Consider the following 21,540-nt stretch of genomic DNA (forward strand, 5'->3'; position numbering starts at 1 on the left):
CTGTCTCTGGGAGACCCGGGGGAGCTCGTTTGGGCCGGGTCAGGTGATACCAGGGCTCGTGTCCCAGAAGTTTGGCTGCCGTGGGAGTGGTGAGGATTACAGTATGGGGCCCCGTCCAGCAAGGTTGTAGCGGGCGGGGACTCAAGGTTTTTAGCAGTACCTGATCTCCCGGGGCCAGAGGCTGAGTTGACCCCTCGTCGTCTGTCGGTTGTGGCAGGACCCAGTCTGCGTGTTCTCTCAGCAAGGATCGTAGGAGGGAGAAGAGGGAGAGGTACCCCGCGAGTGGGGGAGCCTCTCCCTCTGGGAGGTGAGTCAGGAGATAGGGCCTGCCGTAGAGCAGTTCAAAAGGGGTCAAACCTGTTTTGGAGTGTGGTGTGGTGCGAATGCGAGTGAGCGCCAGAGGAAGGAGGTCGACCCAAGACAGCCGCAGTTCTGAGGCAAGCTTGGTCAGGTGCGTCTTGATGATGCCGTTCACCCGTTCTACTTTGCCTGACGATTGGGGCCGATAGGGGATGTGGAGATGCCAATCGATGCCCAGAGCCGTAGCCACCTGCTGGGAGATCTGTGAGATAAATGCAGGCCCATTGTCAAACTGGAGAGAGTTTGGCAACCCAAATCTGGGAATGAGATGGGTCGTCAAGACCTCTGCCACCGCCGCTGCCGTCTCTCGGGCGGTGGGGAAGGCCTCGACCCATCCTGAAAAGGTGTCCACCAAGAGCAGCAGATAGCGGTAGGTTCGATGTCTGGGCATGTGAGTGAAGTCTATCTGCCAATCTTGTCCGGGCATATGTCCCCTTAGCTGGTGAGTCTCCTGTAGGGGTTGGAGTTCTCCTTGAGGAGAGGTGGAAGCACATGTTAGGCAGGAGCGGTGGACCACATATATGGTCTGTCTGAGATGTAGGGGAGAAAAGACAGGGCTGAGAAAGGAAAAGAGAGCCCTTGGCCCGATGTGGAGGGTATTGTGGATTTGGGATACTATGGCCTTAGCCTGGCGCTCAGGAAGCACCAGTTTATTATGGAGTAGTATCTATCCTGAGGGGTTCCTCTGAGCCCCTTCTTGTGCCAGCAAGGCTCTGGCTTCCTCGCTGGAATAATCTGGGTTGAGGGTGGATCTCAAAGTCAGCAAGGGCTCGGGGGCTTGTTGTAAGGTGATTTGTAGAGCCACTTGGTCTGCCACATTATTACCCAGAGCGACAGTGTCATGAGTATTTTGCTGTCCCTTGCAGTGTATGATAGCGACCTCTTTGGGCAGAGATAAGGCATCTAACAGTCGAGTAATGTAGGGGGCATTACAGATGGGGGATCCTTTAGTGGTCAGGAAGCCCCGTTCTTTCCAGATTGCTGCGTGAGAATGGGCAATCAAGAAGGCATCTTTGGAGTCTGTGTAAATATTGGCCCTTTTTCCTTCTGCTAGATGTAAGGCTCTAGTTAGGGCTGTTGGTTCAGCCTTCTGAGAGGTCGTCCCGGGTGGCAAGGGCTGAGCCTCTAGGACTTCCCGGGTGGTTACCACAGCATAAGCCGCCCTTCAGTTACCATTGGGATCTCGCTTTGAGCTCCCATTGACGAACAAAGTTAGCTCTGGATCTGGTAGAGGTTCGGAAAACAGGTTGTGAGGTGGTTGCATAAGGGACTCAAGGACCTCTGAGCATAAGTGGGCTGGGGGTTCTGAGGAGAGGGGGAGGGAGGGCAACGAAGAAAGCGGGTTTAATTGTGGAGAACGACCACAGAAACTTGCGGATTGTCTAAAAATACCAGGTGAAACTGTTGGAGCCTGGACTCGCTGAGGCCAGAGAGAAATCTAGAGGCTAAAAGATCGCCAAGGCGATGAGGTGAGAAGATGGTCAGGGGTTGACCATGAATCAGCTTTTTAGCATCAGCATACAATGTTGTTGCTGCCGCTAGTGCCCGCAGGCAGGGGAACCATCCCCTGGCTGTGGGGTCAAGTTGTTTGGATATGTAAGCAATAGGCAGCAGTTTGGGGCCAATCGGTTGCACCAAGGCTCCAAAGGCTATCCCTCCCTTTTCATCAGCGTATAGATGGTGCGGATAGTTGGGATTTGGGAGAAAGAGAGGGGGTGCAGCCAATAGGGTTGAGTGTAAAGCGTGGAAGGCCTGAGCCACTTCGGTGGGGGAATACAGCGGTCCTGTGGGAGTCTCTTTAGCGGCGGCATATAGGGGTTTGGCCAGGGTGGCGTAATTTGGGACCCAGTGTCGGAAGAATCCCATCAGTCCTAAGGACAATATCTGGTCTCCGTTGGCCGGAGGGCAGATGGACCTGAGGAGGCTACACCGATCTGCTGTCAGGGCCTTAGTGGTAGGGGTGATTTGGAGGTCTAGATAGACAACAGAAGTCTGAGTCAGCTGGGCTTTGGAATGTGAGGCTCTGTAACCCTGGGAACGGAGGAAATTAATAAGAGTTGCAGAATGTTGTTGGGAGGTCTCTTCCAAGGGGCTGCAAAGGAGCAAGTCGTCTACGTATTGGAGGAGGGTGTTAGGGCTGAGCGAACATCTGGCCAGGTCCTGGGACAGAGCCTGCCCGAAGTAGTGGGGACTGTCTCTGAACCCCTGAGGGAGTACAGTCCATGTGAATTGTGTGGTCAGCTGGGTGTCGGGGTCAGTCCAGGTGAAAGCAAAGAGGAATTGGCAGTCGGGGTGGAGTGGGATGGTAAAAAAGGCATCCTTGAGGTCAATAACGGTGAAATGAGAGGTTTTGGGAGGTATGGAAGAAAGGAGGGTGTAGGGGTTAGGGACAAGTGGATGGGCAGGGACCACCGCCGCGTTGATCAGGCGGAGATCCTGTACTAGCCGTTAGTCTCCTGAAGCCTTTCGAACAGGGAGGATGGGCGTGTTACAGGGGGAAGTCGTGGGGATCAGGAGACCCTGTCCCATGAGACGGTTGATGATGGGCTTTAGCCCCCTGAGGTTACCAGTAGACAAAGGAAACTGGGGCCGGGCTGGGAAACAGGTGGGGTCCCTTAGCCGGATGAGGACTGGAGGGTGGTGCCGAGCCACCACCGGGACTCGGGTGTCCCAGACCTCAGGATTAACAGAAGAGGTTGGAGGGTCAACAAGTAGCATTAGGAAGGCCCCTGACGTGGGAGCTGATCCTGGAGTTAGGTGAAGAGTGGCCTTCAGCTTAGCGAGTATATCTCTTCCCAAGAGAGGAGGGGATGACCAAAAAGGAGTGGGTAAATAGGCAGGAATCTAGTTGACAGGATAGTGGTTGGGTTTGGAGTGGACATGAGGGTTGGCCATCAATGCCCATAACCAAAACCTGGGAAGGACATAAAGTGCCCCCGAAAGAGGGAAGGACCGAATAGGTAGCCCCCGTATCAACTAGAAAGTTGATGGACTTAACCACTACCTGGAGGGTTACCCTGGGTTTGGCTTGGGTTATCGGGGTTCCCGAGTCTGGGTGGCGTCAGTCATCATTGAAGCTCAGCAGCTCCAAGGCCGGAGGAGGGCAGGAGGTCTCCCTGGGGCGCTCTGGTCCCCAGCCCCTAGAGGTCGGGGCCCGAGAGGCCTGGGGACAGTCACTAGCCCAGTGTCCTCGTTGTTTGCACAACAGGCACGGCTTGGAGGGAGGCCACGGATTGGGGCACATCTTGGCCCAGTGTCCTTCTTGGCTGCACTTGAAGCAGGCCCCCAGAGGGGGGTTTTGGGGCCCCGAGCCCGCCACCAGCCGCAGGGCCGCTACCAAGGCCTGGGTTTGCTGGTTTAGGAGGCTTGCCTGAAACTTGGCCTTTTGTTTGAGCCTTGCCTTTCGGCCGGCCTCAGCAGTTTCTTCACGGGCGTTGTAAACTTTAAAGGCCATTTTTACCAGGTCTCGAATAGGGGTCTGAGGGAAGTCCTTGGCCTTGGCCAGTTTTTTTCAGATGTCAGGTGCGGATTGGGAGATAAAATGATTGGTCAAGGTACCTGCCCCAATGGGGGACTCAGGGGACAGTCTGCTGTATTGAACAAGGGCCTCAGTCAGCTGATTAAGAAACATGGCTGGGTTTTCGTCGGGCCCCTGAGTCACCTCATCTAGTTTGAAGAGGTTTACTACCTTATGAGAGGACGTTTCCATTCCATCGAGGATACACTCTATCATATAGCGTACCTGCTGCTGGCCGCCACCCCCTTCTTGGTAGTTCCAATCAGGGTCGGTGTCAGGAACTGCCTGAGCTCCCGGGGGGCGCTTGGGTGAGGGGTTGGCACAGTGCCGCTGGTCGGCCTGAGCCTTGGCTGCCGTCCAAATGGCCTGTCTCTCTTTGGGGGTGGTGGTAGACCCCAGGATGACATATATGTCCTGCCATGTTAAGGCGTAGGTGTGGGTCAGACCAGTAAACTGCTTAATGTACTGAGTGGGGTTGGAGGAAAAGGATCCCAGCTTGGCCTCAATCTGTGCTAAGTCCTAGAGGGAGAAGGGGACATGGACCTGGGCCAGGCCGTCGGCTCCGGCTACTTGTCGCAGAGGGAGTAGCGGGACTGGGGGAGGAGTAGGGGAGGCACCTGGAGGGCTGCTGTGGGAGCGAGTGTGGGAGCTAACCGGAGAAGGGGAGGGAGTGACAGGGGGAAGGGGAGGATACAAGATAGGGTTAAGAGCTGGAGGATAAGGGGCCGGTGGTGGAGTCTCGGGGGCGGGAGCAGAGGCAAAAGGGGCCGGAGTGGAGGGGGAGGAGGCAGGAGCCGGAGAGGAAGGGGTGGGGGCCGTGGGAGATGCATAGGGAGGGGGGGCCACCAGATCTTCCGGGGGAACAGAGAAAGCAGAGGACTCAGAGACGGGAGGAGTTGGCTTGGCCCGGGAAGGTGGAGTCGGGGGGGCCATGGTGAGTAGGATTTGGCTGGGAGTGCAGTTGGTGCACAGGGTGGGGTGAGAGCGCAACGCCCGAAAGGCCTGAACATAGGGGACCTCAGACCATTTTCCCGTTCTCTGGCAGTAATTATCTAAACCATGGAGGATGTCAAAGTCTAGTGTCCCTGTGGCTGGCCATTGTGAGCCATTATCTAGGGAATACTGAGGCCAGGCCTGTGAACACAGAAAAGTGAGCTGCTTGGGGCGGATATATCCCTTTAGTCTTAGGGTCCGCAGGTTAGCCAGCAGGCACTCTAAGGGTGTGGAGTATTGGGGATCGGGTTTGGAGGCTGTCAATCCCATGGCGACCACGGGGCGTGGAGGCAACCCCCGCCGCCCGAACATCTTCGGACGTGTCAAGGGAAGCCGGAGGTCCGTGCAGCCATTTGGAACGTCTTCCTCACGAGCTGGGGACTGGGAAAGGCCGAAGCCAGAGGTCTACTCAGCCGCTTGGGACGTCTCCCTCACGAGCTGGTGACCGGAAAAGGCCGAAGCCGGAGGTCTACTCAGCCGCTGGGGACGTCTCCCCACAAGCTGGTGACCAGGAGGGCCCAGTAAGTGTGCACCCGTTACCGGGCCCTAGGAGGTGGTCGCCAGGGAGGGCAGGCCTCAAAGCCGAAGGGACTTACCCTGTATCCTGCCGTCCGGGGGGTTGGTCAGCCGCCTGGGTCTGGGGCTACCGCGGCGGTGGAGCTCGAGGGGACCTCTACAGCGAGTGCCGGGGGCCCTCACCTCGAGCCCCACGTTGGGCGCCAGATGTTAGAAAACGCTGCGGGAAGAAAGAGCCACCTCTAAGGACCGTTGACGAAGGCCTTTATTGGGCAGTCGCTCTCGGGCAGAACTCCTGGGGGCGGATGAGCGAGGAGACAAAGGGAGTCTGCGAGTATGAGGGGTAGGGAGAGGTTTTATAGCCAGGGCCGGTGTCCAAGCCAGGTCTTCCCATATAAGGAAGAAAGCGTGGGCTACAGCGGCGGTTGGTGTCCAAGGGCTCCGTGTCGGCACCTGATTGGACCAGGCTGCAGGGGGTCGGCCCCCGGAAGTTTAGTCAGCCTCCGGAACTTGTCTGCAGCACTTTTCTGGGGCATGCCTCAACATGCCTGACCTTTCACCTATCACGTTTCTAGATTCCATTTATATGCGTTAACATACAATATTTGCTTTTCCCTCTCTGACTGACTTCGCTCTGTATAAACGGCCTCTAGTTTCATGGACATCATTAGCACTGACTCATATGTGCTCTTTTCTATGGCTGAGTAATATTCCACTGCACACATCTACTGGCTTTGTTGTACATTTTGGTACAGAGATTATGAACCTGGACACCAGGAAGGATCAAGATGAGGTAGGCACCCATCTCCCTACGTGAGTGTTACTCACTCACTGAGTCAGACTCTTTGCAACCCCACGGACTGTGGCCCTCCAGGCAAGAACACCAGAGTAGCTTGCCATTTCCTTCTCCAGGGAATCTTCTCTTCCCAGGGATCAAACCCACATCTCCTGCATAACAGGCAGACTTTTTTCCCTCACCATCTAAGCCATCAGGGAAATTCATCTCTCTACACACCTTGTCGGTAAACACACTTCAGATCATTCGGAGTGTGTCCTGGCCCAGGGAAGATGAGACAGTTTGTACAAACAGCTTACTTCTGAGAAGGAGAGGCAAGCTATGTGAAAGAACGGATCCTGGCTCACTGTAAATATTTTGCATGGTGAGATTTGCACTGCTATTACAGAGCGGGGGGAGTCAAGGGAAGCCACTGGTGTACCACAGAATTTCTTTCTGTCAATATACAGGTAATGTCAGCTTTTATGGAAATATTCCACTTTGCTTGAAGACAGTCATTTCCATGGCTGTCTCTATGTTTAGAGAAAATTATCCTTTAGAGGTAGCTTCAAATCATAGGGTATCCATCAAACATACCTATTGGCATGTTCTATAGCAAATAACCTTAATAAACATATGGTTTTATTCTGCAAAGTATTTTTTTATATATATATAAGAAGAGAAAGGAAAATGTTGGGTTGGCCAAAAAGTTCTTTTGTTTTTTTTTCCAGTTGATGTTACAGAAAAAGCTGAACGAATTTTTGGCCAACCCAATACAAAGTAGTATAATGTAAGAGCATCTTTTATTTATTATTTAATTGGAGGAAAATTTCTTTTATGATGTTATGCTGCTTTATGCCAAACATCAATGTAAACTGGTGATAATTATATACATATATATATACATATATATATATATCGTGTGTATATATATATATATCGTGTATATATATATATTGAATCCACATCTCTTATGTCTCCACCATCGGCAGGCATGTACTCTGGGCATCCCACGTGGCACTAGCGGTAAAGAACCCGCCTATCAATGCAGGAAACATAAGCGATGTGGGTTCGATCCCTGGGTTGGGGAGATACCCTGGAGGAGGGCACGGTAACCCACTCCAGTATTCTTGTCTCGAGACTCCCATGGACAGAGGAGCCTGGCGGGCTACGGTCCATGGGGTTGCAAGAGTCCACGGACACACGACTTAGCGACCAAACCAGCACTTCCACGCTCCAATATTTTCTTGATCATTTTCATTTTCTTACTGTCCTTGAGTTGAGAGAGAAGGTCTAAACGAGTATGAAGATTTAGATGATCCACTCACCCGTTTTTCATGCAAAGACCACATGCATGCGCTCCGAGCTCCGGAGACCTCTTTTCAGGAACACCCTGCTTCTGTTGCAGAGGCAAGGGGCATGGAGCTGTCCAAGGTCCCAGCTCACTATGAGGGCTACTCACTCTTAGACACTTTGATTGGCTCAAGAGTAAAAATGTGCCTAAAATACAAAGTGGCAATCAAACCACCACGTGTCCCTGTGTGTTGCTATTAATTAACACTGGGTGATCTGGCAAGTAAACAAGTCGTGTTGTGTTTTTTATCTCTGCGAGCACATTAACAGTGGCTGTAGGATTAATAATCACATGTATTTGTGACTGTACAGCACTGCATTTAATATATAGCATCATTTCCATAACCATCCTCCTATTGTTGCGGGAACTCAAGAGTAGCCTGTTTTTATTTCAGCGATTCCAGAAGTGGGTCTTTTAACTACCTATATCATAAATAACTGAGGCCATTTTTTTTTTCCCCAAACTTTAAACTTTCTCTTTGTCTTTTTCTATTGGCCTAGCGACTTAGCAGCAGCAGCAGCAGCAGAGTTGATCAACGATATTGTGATTTTAGATGAACAGTCACACATACGCATGTATCCACTCTCCCCCAAACTCCCCTCCCATCCAGGCTGCCACATGACATTGAGCAGAGTTCCCTGGGCTGTCCAGCAGGTCCTTGCTGGTTCTCCCTGTTAAATACAGCAGTGTGTCCATGTCCATCCCAGACTCCCTAACCATCCCTTCCCCTGTCCTTCCCCCTGGGAACCATCAGGTTATTACAGAGTATTGAGCAGAGTTCCCTGTGCTGTCCAGCAGGTCCTTGCTGGTTCTCCACGTTAAATACAGCAGTGTGTCCATGTTCATCCCAGATTCCCTGACTATCCCTTCCCCCATCCTTCCCCTTGGTGACCATAAGGTTATTACAGAGTATTGAGCAGAGTTCCCCGTGCCGTCCAGCAGGTCCTTGCTGGTTCTCCATGTTAAATACAGCCGTGTGTCCATGTCCATCCCAGACTCCCTGACTATCCCTTCCCCCATCCTTCCCCCTGGTGACCATCAGGTTATTACAGAGTATTGAGCAGAGTTCCCTGCGCTGGACAGCAGGTCCTTGTTCTTTATCCATTTTGAATATAGCGGTGTGTCCATGAACCTCCTATGGAAATGAACACAGCCAACACTGAATCTAGTGAATCTGGTTACTTGGTAACAAACCTCATCCATCTACTGAGATGGCAGGGAGTGAGTGCTGGATAACATTGTTTCTCATTATCTAGAGATTTCATTTGCCCTTCTGTTCATGATCTGCATAAATAACAGTTGTGTCTGTACTGAACACAAGCTGTATGTACCTCTTGTTACGTGTATCACACTCATTTTGCCATGAAACAGTCGTATTTCCCTGGGAAATGTGAAACAATGAGACTTTATCTCGAAGGATTAGAAGCTTCTGAATTATTTGCATTTACTTTGGGATAAAATTTTTTTTTTCTTTAGCTGGAGTATTTTAGTTTGCCTGTTGGTCAGGAAAGATAGAAACTGAATCATAACCCAAAGAATTAGAAGGACAACAAAGTTCTCTTCAAGCTCACAGCATTCTGAGTGGAGACTGTTTGTAAACACCTTGGCAAGAAGAAACAGTGAGAATCCTTGATGGACCAGTTTTCTCCCCAATCTGTAACCAACTCACCTGGCTTTCATGAGAAAAAGCCAGTTTTTCTAGCTTTCCCTGACTTATGAGCGACTAACCGCTTATGGCATGGATCAGATGTTTCTTCCTATCTCTCTAACAACAGAAAAATGTATCTTGAATTATTATTTCCTATCGTTGGTTATTTATTAAATAATAAACATCTTGATCTGCCCAAGTACACAGAAGTAGGACAGTCAACAATGCTTCAGCAAATATCCTGAAATTCATTTTGGCCTTACGAGATTAAATGAGCTGCATGCATGGTACCTGTCGCATGTCAAACAGTGTTAGTAGATCAGATAAGAAGAGGATTAAGAATTGATCATTACATTTCATAATAGGAAGATCACAGGTGATCCTGACCAGGCAAGTATTGTTGACAGTGGCAAAAGTTTTAGTAGAATGGATTAAGAGAATAAACAGGCATTTAAAAATAAATCATAAGTGTCACATATATGCGAAACCCAAAATAGGACACAGATGAACTTATCTATCAAACACAAACAGGCTCACAAGCAGAGAACAGGCTTGTAGTTGCAAGGGGAAGTGGGGTGGGGGAGGTCTGAATGGAAGTCTGCGATTACCAGTGGCAAATTATTATATAGAGAATGGATAAGGAACAAGGCTTTTATTGTATAGCACAGGGAACTGTAGTCAATACCCTATAACAGACCATGATGGAAAAGAATACAAATAAATGTGTGTGTATCTAAAACTGAATCACTTTGCTCAACAGCAGAAATTAACCCAACATTTTAAATCAACTATACTTGAGCAACATACATTTTAAAAAATAAACACATCATATGAATGCTTTATATGTTAACTATAGTTGGCTCTTGAACAACTAGAGTCTGAACTGGGTGGGTCTACCTGTATGCAGATTTTTTCAATAAATACACTGGAAAAACTTTTTTATTAGAGATTTGCAGTAACTTGAAAAAGTCTCAGATGAACCACATAGCCTAGAAATTTTGAAAAAACTAAGAAAAATTTTGGTATATCATGAATGCATAAAATATATGCAGTTAGACATGGGCGTGTGCTAAGTCACTTCAGTTGTGTCCAGCTCTTTGCCAGACTGTAAAGACCACAGCCCACCAGGCTCCTCTGTCCATGGGATTCTCCAGGCAAGAATACTGGAGAGGGTTGCCATGCTCTCCTCCAGAGGATCTTCCCAACCCAGGGATCGAACCCTTGTCTCTTATATCTCCTACAACAGCAGGTTAGTTCTTTACCACTAGTGCCACTTGGGAAGCATATGTGCCACAACATATGAAATAAGAGCTAACCAACTTTATGCTATCAAGTAAGGCTTCTGGTCAATACGGAGCTATTCGCAATTACATGTTTATGGAGTCAAAAGTTAGACACAGATTTCTGATTTTGCTGTGTGTCAGCATTCCTAGCACCTGTGTTGTTCAAAGATCCAGTGTATAAGAATGCCAAATTAAAAAAAAAAAAAAAAAAGAATGCCAAATTTTCTAGTAAAGACAAATAATAATTGCTATATAAAACTAACTAGAATGTACTTTGAATCTTAGAGGAAAAATCATAAGGCCAAAGGTATTTTTTCCATAGAAAACATTCCCCCTAAATCTCCAGGTAATAGAGAAGACATAATCAACAGCAAAATATTTATCTGGCAACAAGGAGAAGCAAGTCCGTTCTCACTATGACCCACCTGAGGAAAGAACTGATAGATTACTACTAGGCTATCTCAGCTGGAGTGGCTTTGGCAGCCTAACAGAAGACTTCAGTTACAAAAAGTTTGATGTGCCCAGAAATGCCAGTGCGGGCGAAAGAAGGGGAAAAAGAAATTCAGCAGGATACCAAGGCAAAGGACAGAACACTAAAGCAGTAAATCAGCCAGGAAAACCTCTCGGGAAGTCCGAGAGATGAACTGAAGGGTCACCAGAAGCTAAGCAGGGACAGAACAAGAGGCTGATTGTTCAAGAGCCAGTAGGGTATCAATCCTGAAAACACTAACTTTCTCTCCCTGTCTTCCTTCACTCAGAATGGTCATTGACTGCCTTACTTGATGTTGCTTTTTTTTTTCTTTCTTTTCCCCCAAGGCTCCATTTCACACGAGCAAAGCAAAGTGAGCAAAGGAAAATATGAAACGAATGTACCCAGCAACCACGAGGCACAGTCTTTTTCGCATTGTCTGGGACCATTTTGTTTCAGAGTCGTTCAGAAAATAAACCACTAATTGTGTCAAGGGTGCCTGGGAGTTTCTCTGCTCTTCCTTGTCCTGGGCATGCAACAACAGGGACAGTCAGTCAAGGCTGAAATCTGTTCCTGTCAGCTCTAATTTATAAGCTACAAGGCCGGGCTGGATTGTCCTTGTCAGTCACCATCCTGTGGATCCAAAGACATCAAATCAAATACAGCTCTGTGAGTGGAAGACCTGAATCCTTGCAAAGGTTGCCTTCAGGGTAGACTTAAAGCTACCTCCGCATGTCAATGAATCTACGCTTTAGAGACCAAACTTGCAGGGGTCGCTAGGGGCTCTTTGTTGAAAACACGCGAATCATTTTAAGGACCGGCCGTTTTGCACCAGTTTGGAAAAGACTTAAAATATCTAATTGGTTTAAAAAAAAAAAAAAAGGAAATCGATAATTGTAAACCACGGTGTCAAGAATCAGAAAAAGATTAATTGCAGGTGGTCCTTGCTGAGGGTGAACTGACAAGCCCAGGGAGCAAGGTCCTAGCAATTAATACAACAAGCGGCCATGAGATTTACATTAGTGTTCAAAGGTCAGTCCATTACAATGAAAGCGTGCATTCATTAGAAAAACGAATGCTCCAAGGAAATCCTATAACTGCCTCTTATCCTGCATGACTATATTAGCCTTTCCACTGGCAAAAAATAAAACCCTACATAATGAAGGGCACCATAGTCCAATAGTGATGGATATGAAATGCCCTTTACAAACCCTGAGAAGTTACTGTATTACTCCTCAACTGTTGAACTGGAAACATACATTGGGCTTGGGGAAAGCAAACACCAGGGCCCCACTTGCAATCAGACAGAAATACTGACTTCTTGTCAAGGCAAATCGAAGGGGCTGGGGGGCTACCTGGGAAGATTATTAATTTATTTTTTTCCTGTCGTCTTGAGGTGGCCAAAAAACTCATTCCATTGCCACAAAAAATCCGAAGGAACTTTTTGGCTAACCCAATGTTTTTCTCTATTTTCCCTTCATTTATTTTTTTTAAAGGCTTTCAGTTCAGTCGCTCAATCGTGTCTGACTCTTTGCAACCCCATGGACTGCAGCACGCCAGGCCTCCCAGTCCATCACCAACTCCCGGAGTCCACCCAAACCCATGTCCATTGAGTCAGTGATGCCATCCAACCATCTCATCCTCTGTCGTCCCCTTCTCCTCCCACCTTCAATCTTTCCCAGCATCAGGATCTTTTCAAATGAGTCAGCTCTTCGCATCAGGTGGCCAAAGGATTGGAGTTTCAGCTTCAATATCAGTCTTTCCAATGAACACACAGGACTGATTTCCTTTAGGATGGACTGGTTGGATCTCCTTGCAGTCCAAGGGACTCTCAAGAGTCTTCTCCAACACCACAGTTCAAAAGCATCCATTCATTGGCACTCAGCTTTCTTTATAGTTCAACTCTCATATCCATACGTGACCATTGGAAAAACCATCTCTTCTATAAACATTAACAAATGACAAAAAATAGAATGTTGAAGATTTATGTTGCTTTCATTGGATTTCGTATGCTGCTGATGTTGCTGCTAAGTCGCTTCAATCGTATCAAACTCTGTGCGACCCCATATACGGCAGCCTGTCAGGCTCCCCCGTCCCTGGGATTCTCCAGGCAAGAACACTGGAGTGGGTTGCCATTGCCTTCTCCAGTGCATGAAAGTGAAAAGGGAAAGTGAAGTCGCTCAGTCATGTCCGACTCTTAGCGACCCCGTGGACTGCAGCCTACCAGGCTCCTCCGTCCATGGGATTTTCCAGGCAAGAGTACTGGAGTGGGGTGCCATTACCTTCTCTGGGATCTAGTATGACCTGGCTGCAATTTCTATCCAATGCTCCACACCATTCTCACTCTTGGGACTCACTGAATCTGCCTTGTTTTTTATTTCACTTTGTTCCCTGACCTTTGGGAATGTGACAAATATTTATTTATTCTCATGTTTAAAATTTTAAGGTATACAATACACCCACTTTCTGCACTTTGTTCCTTTCTTTTTTTTTTTTGTTCTAACTGCTCTCCTTGAATAACCTCACCAATTCTGTTTTTTAAAAAGTCACCATGAAAGAACTGAGGTGTTTCCAACACCTTTGGCATGTTTATAGACCCTGAACCAAACAGGAAACACTGAACACACAAAAATTGGACTTCTATTTGCAAATGTTAGTATATCTGAAAGGATCTTAGACATTTTTTCAGGTGCTTCCTCTGGGCAGCACTTTAGAAATAAAAGAATATGAATCCAAGGAGTTTCCATCTCAATCCCTAAAGCATATGACCCAACAATCCCACTACTAGGCAAATACCCTGAGAAAACCATAACTAAAAAAAAAAAAGACACACGTTCCCCGATGTTCATTGCAGCACTATTCACAAGAGCCAGGACATCAATGAGCTAAACAAACTTTTAGGGAAGTCGTGGTAGGCATATACAATGGAATATTACTCAGCCATAAAAAGGAGCGCATTGGAGTCAGCTCTCACGAGGTGGATGAACCAAGAAGTAAGTCAGAAAGAGAAAAGCACATATTTCATCTTAAGGCAGATGTGTGGAATCTAGAAAGATGGTACCGATGAAAACCTGTCTGCAGGGCAGCCATGGACACACAGGCCCAGAGGAAAGACTTGTGGACACAGCGGGGCAGGGGAGGACAGGAGGGGAAAAATGGAGACAGCAGCGTGGAAACATATACACTACCATACGGAGAACAGATGGCCAGTGGGAATTGGCTGTTTGACTCAGGTAGCTCAAAGTGGTGCTCTGCTGACAACCCAGAAGAGTCGGATGGGGTGTGACGTGGGAGGGAGGTTCAAGAGAGAGGAGACATACGTCTACCTGTGGCTGACTTATGCGAGTGTACGGCAGAAATTGTTACTAATACAACATTGTACAGCAAGTATCTTCCAATGAAAAGAATAATTCCCTAAAATATATATATATATGTATTTACTGGTTATTTTACTCCAATAAGGGACAGCTTAATGTAACATTCAAATACAACATTCATTCATTGCTCTAAAATTCATTGCAGAAGTATTTATTAAGTCCCTACCACACAGCAATACTCTATGCTGAGATAACAAATTAATGTGGATCCAGTGGTGGAAACCTGAAATCAAGTAACCGAATAAATATTTAACAACATCAGTTAATTACACCTTCAGGCTTTGCTGATACGTCAAAAATCTGAGATCATTAAAGCATAACTCAAGCCACTCACTGATTTTAAGATTTTTACATTAAGCATTTCAAGGGATCATTAGGAAAAAAACGCATCCCAGGGTGAGTGTTTCAAATATCAGCATTTCAAATATCAGCATGCAGTCTCCTACCAACCACGATGGGACGTAACTGGATGAAAATCGGACACTCACAGCCAACCTAGAAGTACAGATTGACTTGCTGCAATTCTTGTAAGCTCCAAGTTGTGAAGGAGGCAATTCAAGGAAAGAGCTTCACATACCACCTGCCTGAAACACCTGAAGACAGTCTCACTGAGCTCTTGTATGTGGCGTACATGTCCACGAAACTTTCCCCGTCACGCTGTACCGACCTAACAGAGGACTGAATCATCGGCCACTGGGTCTCATTACGGAAAAGGTTTTCTTCTTCAGTTCAGTTCAGTTCAGTCGCTCAGTCCTGTCCGACTCTTTGCGACCCCACGGACTGCAGCACGCCAGGCCTCCCTGTCCATCACCAACTCCCGGAGCTTGCTCAAACTCATGTCCATCACGTCCGTGATGCCATCCAACCATCTCATCCTCTGTCGTCCCCTTCTCCTCCTGCCTCCAATCTTCCCCAGCATCAGGGTCTTTTCCAATGAGTCAGCTCTTCCCATCAGGTGGCCAAAGTATCAGAGTTTTAATTTTTGTGAATTCAGCAGCTTCCGCAAGTCATTTTGTTGCGTCTGTGTTTTCCTTATCACCTCATCACCCTTCACACTGCATTTCCCGGGGAGACAGGATCCATGGACGCCACTCAGACACCATTCCACCGAGCAAACCGTTTACACAAAACCACACTTCTGTTCACAGAGATCAAACCTGCATCTCCTGCAATGGCAGGCAGATTCTTTACCATCTGAGCCACCTGGGAAGCCCCTGGTATGGAAGAGAGTCCCTAGAAAGTGAAAGTGAAAGTCGCTCATTCGTGTCTGACTGTTTGTGACTCCATGGACTGTCCATGGAATTCTCCAGGCCAGAGTACTGGAGTGGGTAGCCTTTCCCTTCTCCAGGGGGTCTTCCCAATCCAGAGATCAAACCCAGGTCTCTTGCACTGCAGGCAGATTCTTTGCCAGCTAAGCCACAAGAACCACTCACTAAAGGTGGACAAGGTCAGGACTGGCCCTTTGTGCATTAGAGACACTCAAGCCCCTTCTGGGGAGACTTCAAATACATTTCCTGAGATTTTCACAATTAGACATTGTGCTTCATGTAGCCAGAATTTATAGGTGGGGCTAGGGGCCAAAGCAGGAGACGTAAGAGATATGGGCTCAGCCCCTGGGTTGGGAAGATCCCCTGGAAGAGGGCATAGCAACCCACTCCAGTATCCTTGTCCGGAGAATCCCAGGGACAGAGGAGCCTGGTGGGCTGCAGTCCATGGGGTCACAAAGAGTCAGACAGGACAGAAGTGAATTAGCACACAGCACACAAGCTGTTTTCTCAAGAATAGTACATGTGAGAATTAATGAATTAATAAATGAGAGTTCCAAATTCCAAAATATACATGCACCCTGGGGTTCCCAGCAGCACTATTTACAATAGCCAGGATACGGAAGAAACCTAAATGTCCATCAACAGAGGAATGGGTACAGAAGATGTGGTAGATATACACAATGTACGGTATACACAGTATGCAATGGAATAGTACTCAGCCATAAAAGGGATGAAAAACTGTGCCACTTGCAGAGACGTGAACAGACCCAGAAAATGTCATACAGAGTGAAGTCAGTCAGAAAGAGAAAAATACGGTATATTATTACATATACGTGGAATCTAAGGGCTTCCCAAGTGGCGCTACTTGTAAAGAACCCGCCTGCCAATGCACAAGATGTAAGAGATTCGGGTTTGATCCCTGAGTCCGGAAGATTCCCCTTGAAGGAGGGCATGGCAGCCCACTCCAGTATTCTTGTCTGGAGAATCCCATGGACAGAGGAGCCTGGCGGGCTACAGTCCACAGGGTCACAAAGGGTATGACATGACTGTGCTAAGCGGCTTAGCTCGCATAAAACAGATAACTAATGAAAACCTACTTTATGACACAGGGGACCCTACCCAATGCTCTGTGATGACCTAGATAGGAAGGAAATCCAAAAAAAGAGAGGAGATACATGTATATGTATAATTGACTCTCTCTGTTGTATTGTATAACAGAAGCTAACACACCTTTGTAAAGTAACCATACTCCAATAAAAAATTAAAAAACAAAAACAAAAACATTTTCCAGTGACACGTATTCTACAGAATAGGGCTTACAAGCTGTCCCCCATAGTCTATGGCCAGCTTGCTGCCTGATTCTGGGCAGCCTGTGCCCTAAAATGACTCTCATATATTTAGTTTTCCCCCAAAATCAGTAACTGATTTTATAACATGTGATAGATATATAGAATTTAGAGTCCATAAATATATATTTAGCAAATCACAGCCATGTTCATTGTTCATGAACTGCCCACAGTCAATTCCACTCTAAAAATTGTGGAATTCTTTGCGATGGACACAGGCCAGCAAAGCCTAGAATGTTTACTCTCAGTCTCTTTCTGCAAAATGTTCTCTGAGCCCGAATAAGAAGCTCTTGTATCTGTCCTGGGGTTTGTCCAGCTGTGCCTCTCGGGTCAAAGATGGGGCTCTGGGTGAAAAGACACAGGCTCAACACAGCTCTCTGCTTGTTCTCATGATCAAAGGGTAACTTCAGTTCTCAGCAACTTCTCAAAAGAAGATATGTGTCTGACCTTGACCCCTGTTGATTTCCAGGTCAGACCCTCTCCCCAAGACCCCCAAGAATTATTTCCCTTCATACAGCTCAGTGCAATTATGCAAGAATCGTATCTGATGATAATCTCACTCATGCATGTTAGGAAGAGATTCGGCTTGTTGATTTAAATGAAACTAAATGCTTTCAAAGTGTGGCGCTGGAGAAGACTCTCAAGAGTCCCTTGGACAGCAAAGATAAGAAACCAGTCAATCTGAAAGGAAATCAACCCAGAATTTTCATTGGAAGGACTGATGCTGAAGCTTAAACTCCAATACTTTGGCTATCTGATGTGAAGAACTGATTCACTGGAAAAGACCGTGATGCTCGGAAAGATTGAAGGTGGGAGGAGAAGGGGGCGACAGAGGATGAGATGGTTGGATGGCATCACCAACTTGATGGACATTAATCTGAGCAAACTCTGGGAGATAGCGAAGGACAGAGGAACCCGTCTTCCTGGAATCTGTGGGGTCGCAAAGACTCAGACACAACTCAGAGACTGAACGATAACAACAAACATGAGCACGAAATTAAGATAATCAATGAAATCAATGAGATGATCTTTGTTCCTAAGCAGATAGTCTGATTTCTGCCATTCCATTCCAACGTGAGGTCCAAAAGAGTCATTTATACTCATGGATTGATGTCATACTGAGGACATGGTGTTTGGAAAAGACTTTAACTCATATCCATGAACTCTGTGTAAGCTGAGAGGGTAGTTCCAGAGAAACTAAACTAAAAAGAAACTAAACAAGATTCTCTAGAGAAACAGAACATACATAATATATATTTATATCTATATATCTACATACATATATATATATTTATCAGTTCAGTTCAGTAGCTCAGCTGTGTCTGACTCTTTGCGACCCCATGGACTGCAGCACGCCAGGTCTTCCTGTCCATCGCCAACTCCTGGAGTTTACTCAAACCCATGTCCAGTGACATATATTATTACTATAGTGAATGGATTGACATGATTACAGAGAGACACAAATCAAAAATCTGCAGACTTAATTTCCAGTTCAAATGCAAAAGCCAGAAGCAACTGCCAAACCAGGAGAGGCACCAGTGACAATATCACCGAGTACAAAATTTTCTCTTATCTCGGGGAAGGTCAGACTTTTACGCTAGCCAGGCCTTCACCTGACTGCATGAGGCCCACCAGGATAAGGAGAGCAATCCGCTTTACTCAGTCTACTGATTTAACATTCATCTCACCCAGGACACCCTCACAGAAACACCCAGGATAGTGTTTGACCAAATATCTAGTCACCTCATGGTCCACGCAAGCTGATGATACTCTTAACCATCACAGGAACACTGACTGACTAATCATCCATTCTTTCATTATCCAAGGATGCAGAAGACATGCAATGGGTCATTTCTAAATTTAGGCATTCAGCACATCTAATCAGCAACTCCAACAGACTCTACCAGAGCCGAGGCAGTGTCTTAGATGAATATGTATAAAGTCATTCAAAGTCTCAAGCCTGCTGAAGTGTGTCAGAAGTAAACACCAAGGCACAGAAATCATTATTTCTGCTATTGGTTAAACCCACGAAACAAATAAGCCTAACCCACTCTTTGAAAGAATTTCATCCTCTGCCTAAGGTTAAGAAAAATTTGAATTTATATTGCATTCAGGTCATAAACCTGCTAATAAAGGTGTGAAAGTGAAATTCTCAGAGAAATTGATTGCAAGATGCTGAGAGATCTTATACAAAAAGCCTGTGGCACTGGTACCTTTAATACTAATTTTGCTATTTTAATAAATGTTTTCTCTGTTAACATTCCTACATCTACATTTTGATATTAATTATTATTATTATTCTACTATCCTAATTTAAGCTGGAATCAAGATTGCCAGGAGAAATATCAATAAGCTCAGATATACAGATGACACCACCCTTATGGCAGAAAGCGAGAAGAACTAAAAAGCCTCTTGATGAAAGTGAATGAGCAGAGTGAAAAAGTTGGCTTAAAGCTCAACATTCAGAAAACTAAGATCATGGCATCCGGTCCATCACTGCAAGGCACATAGATGGGGAAACAGTGGAAACAGTGTCAGACTTTATTTTTCTGGGCTCCAAAATCACTGCAGATGGTGACTGCAGCCATGAAATTAAAAGACGCTTACTCCTTGGAAGGAAAGTTATGACCAACCTAGACAGCATATTAAAAAGCAGAGACATTACTTTGCCAACAAATGTCCACCTACTCAAAGTTATGGTTTTTCCAGTAGTCATATATGTGAAAGTTGGACTATAAAGAAAGATGAGCACCGAAGAATGAATGCCTTTGAACTGTGGTGTTGGAGAAGACTCTTGAGAGTCCCTTGGACTGCAAGGAGATCCAACCAGTCCATCCTAAAGGAAATCAGTCCTGGGTGTTCATTGGAAGGACTGATATTGACACTGAAACTCCAATCCTTTGGCCATATGATGAAAAGAACTGACTCATTGGAAAAGACCCTGATGCTGGGAAAGATTGAGAGCAAGAGGAGAAGCGGACGACAGAGGATGAGATGGTTGGATGACATCAGTGACTCTGTGGACATGAGTTTGAGTAAACTCTAGGAGTTGGTGATGGACAGGGAGGCCCGGCGTGCTGCGGTCCATGGTGCTGCAAAGAGTCAGAAACGACTGAGCGACTGAAGTGAACTGATCCTAACTCTCCTTATTGTTTCTGCTTTCTGAGACTTTCCACGTGCACTGGCCTCAGAAAATCAAAATCAAATTCATAAGATCCATGTCTCTGAAGTGTGCTATTGTCATTCAATCACTAAGTCATGTCTGACTCTGTGACCCCATGGACTGCAGTACGCCAGGCTTCCCTGTCCTCTATTATCTCCCAGAGTTTGATCAAACCCATGTCCATTGAGTCGGTGATGCCATCCAACCATGTCATCCTCTGTCTTCCCCTTCTCCTCCTGCCTTCAATCTTTCCCAGCATCAGGGTCTTTTCCAGTGAGTCAGCGCTTTGCATCAGGTGGCCAAAGTACTGGAGCTTCAGCTTCAGTATCAGGCCTTCCAATGAACACCCAGGACAGATCTCCTTTAGGATGGACTGGTTGGATCTCCTTGCAGTCCAAGGGACTCTCAAGAGTCTTCTCTGAAGTACTTGGCTTTATCTTGCTTTTCTGATACTTCTGAACACCCAGTTGCGCACGATAGATAAACAGGAGGGTGCGCTGTGCTATGCGTTACTTAGTGGCTCAGTCGTGTCTGACTCTTTGCAACCCCATGGACGGTAGCCCGCCAGATTCCTCTGTCCATGGGGATTGTTCAGGCAAGAATACTGGAGTGGGCTGCCATGCCCTCCTCCAGGGGATCTTCCCCACCCAGGGATCAAACCCAGTTCTCCCACATTGCTGGCAGATTCTTTCCTCTCTGAGCCACCAGGGAAGCCCAAGAATACTGGAGTGGGTAGCCTATCCCTTCTCCCGGGGATCTTCCTGACCCAGGAATCAAACTGGGATCTCTTGCATTGCAAGAGGATTCTTTACCAGCTGAGCTACCAGGGAAGCCAAATTGGAGCATGAGTTTAGAAATTATGTGGTGAAGGCCTGAATCCTGGGACCTTGCTGGTGGTCCACTGGCTAAGAATCTGCCTTGCGGTGCAGGGGACAGAGGTTCAGTCCCTGGTTGGGGAAGTAAGGTCCCACATTCCACGCAGAAAGTAAGTCCTCACACCACAACTCCTGAGCCCGCAAGCCACAACTAGAGTCTGTGCGCCTCAGCAAAAGACCTTACATGATGCGTTGAAGATGCCATATGTGCCAACTGAGACCTGATGTAGTCAAATAAAATAAAAAGATTTGAATCCTGAAAGACTGTCTACAGAGCAAACTAAGGAAACTTTTGTTTTCAGTATAGCAAGAGAAGAGAACCTTATTCATATCAGCAGACACTTGGTCATGTCCAGAACATCCGTTAAGACTTCTGATCCAGGCCAAAACATCTTTGATATTTGATCATGTCCAAAACATCCAACAGTGTATTGGGTCCATGACAATGGTTCTGGGCAGCAGAAAATATCAAGGATGTTTTGGTGTGGACCAAAGGTCTTAAGGACCTTTTGAACAGGACCAAATATGACCAAATATCAAGGACCTTTTCTCATGGACCAAGTGACTCCATGGACATTTTGGACAGAACCAAACAT

The 21,540-nt window shown here is 46.8% G+C and overlaps 1 long non-coding RNA gene across 1 annotated transcript in view; it reads right to left on the minus strand.

Moving 5' to 3' along the window:
• Positions 1 to 258: 258 nt before the first annotated feature.
• LOC122689261 overlaps positions 259 to 21,540 on the minus strand; it is a 105,858-nt gene continuing 84,576 nt past the window's right edge. Inside the window, exons 2-3 of the long non-coding RNA XR_006339780.1 lie at positions 5,467 to 5,606; positions 259 to 562 (exon numbers count right to left, since the gene is read on the minus strand). This is a non-coding gene — a long non-coding RNA (uncharacterized LOC122689261). The remainder of the gene's footprint in view (positions 563 to 5,466; positions 5,607 to 21,540) is intronic.

The sequence above is a fragment of the Cervus elaphus genome, chromosome X, assembly GCF_910594005.1.
Source record: "Cervus elaphus chromosome X, mCerEla1.1, whole genome shotgun sequence".
Lineage (NCBI taxonomy): Eukaryota > Metazoa > Chordata > Mammalia > Artiodactyla > Cervidae > Cervus > Cervus elaphus.